Source organism: Alligator sinensis, unplaced genomic scaffold (assembly GCF_000455745.1).
Source record: "Alligator sinensis unplaced genomic scaffold, ASM45574v1 scaffold25_1, whole genome shotgun sequence".
Lineage (NCBI taxonomy): Eukaryota > Metazoa > Chordata > Crocodylia > Alligatoridae > Alligator > Alligator sinensis.
Genome location: NW_005843187.1, coordinates 29,632 through 30,999, shown reverse-complemented (window position 1 = coordinate 30,999; position 1,368 = coordinate 29,632).

The window sequence follows — 1,368 nt, the reverse complement described above, 5'->3', positions numbered from 1 at the left end:
CCCTCCTGAAGTCCAGGGCTGCTGCCTTGCTGCAGGCCTTTGCCACCTTGCACTGGATGGTGAATTCCAGCAGGCGATGATTGCTGTCACCCAGGTGGTCGAGCACCCGCAGCCCCCTCACGAGGTCGTGGCCCGTGGCCAGGACCAGATCCAACAAGGCGTCTCCCCTGGTGGGGCTGTGCACGTCCTAAGTTAGATGGAGGTCCTGTATCTCGGCTAGGAACCTACGTGAACGGTCAGACCTGGCTGACTGCTCTCCCCAGCAGATGTCTGGAAAGTTCAGGTCACCCACAATGACCACGTCTTTTGACCTAACTACCTCCATGAGCTGACTTAAGAATTCCCGGTCTAGCTCTTCCCCTTGGTTGGGTGGTCTGTAGTAGACCCCCCACCGTTAAGTCCCTTTCCCCTCGACTCCCTTGTATTCTAACCCAGAGCACTTCAGTGTGCCCCTCCTCTGACCTTGTACTACTAGATGAGGATGTGTATTCCTCCTTAATGTAGAGCGCCACACCCCCACCTTTCCTCCCTGTCCTGTCCCTCCTGTACAGCCTATCGCCCTTGATATTCACCGCCCAGTTGTGCGTTGGGTCCCACCATGTTTCTGTGAGCCCCGCTATGTCTGAGTTGGTGTCAGCTAGCAGGAGGGTAAGTTCATCCAGCTTGTTCCCCATACTATGAGCATTTAAATACATAGGGGGTTATTTAGGTAAATCCGATATCTTTTATTAGATCAACTCAAATAGTTGGAAAAATTCTTCTTTGCAAGCTTTTGGATACAAACACCCGTCATCAGGCTGAGGAAGAGTGCTCTTCCTGGATGAAATAGAATAGAAGCCCAAGGCCAGTATGCATGTGAGAGTGCCAGTCAGTGAAAATGCAAATTGAGGCAGTCAATAGGTGAGGAACAGGTGTGGTGGTGGTGGTGGGGGGAAGGGGCATGTAGACCTGGTGATAAGAATATAGCTGGTTAATAGTAGAGAGGTTACCTGGGGTATCAGATGTTAGGCAGGTTATAAGGTGCCATAAATCCAATGTCTATATTTAGTCCATGATTTTTTGTATGCAGTAGGTTGATGAAGTGAAGTTTGTAGGCTTGCCTGTGAAAGCTGTTTTGTAAATTCCCTTTGAGGATCAGAACCGAGAGACTGGAGAGAGAATGGTTATCTTGTGAGAAATGCCCCCACAGGTCATTGGTATTCTGATCTTTGATAGATTTTCGGTGTCGGTTCATTCTGGTACGCAGTTGTTGTTTGGTTTCTCCTACATATTTTCCATCAGAGCATTTAGTGCACTGGATGAGATATATTATATTTCTGGAGGTGCAGGTGTAAGACCCAGGAATGCTGCTGGCTCTGTTGTGGGGTG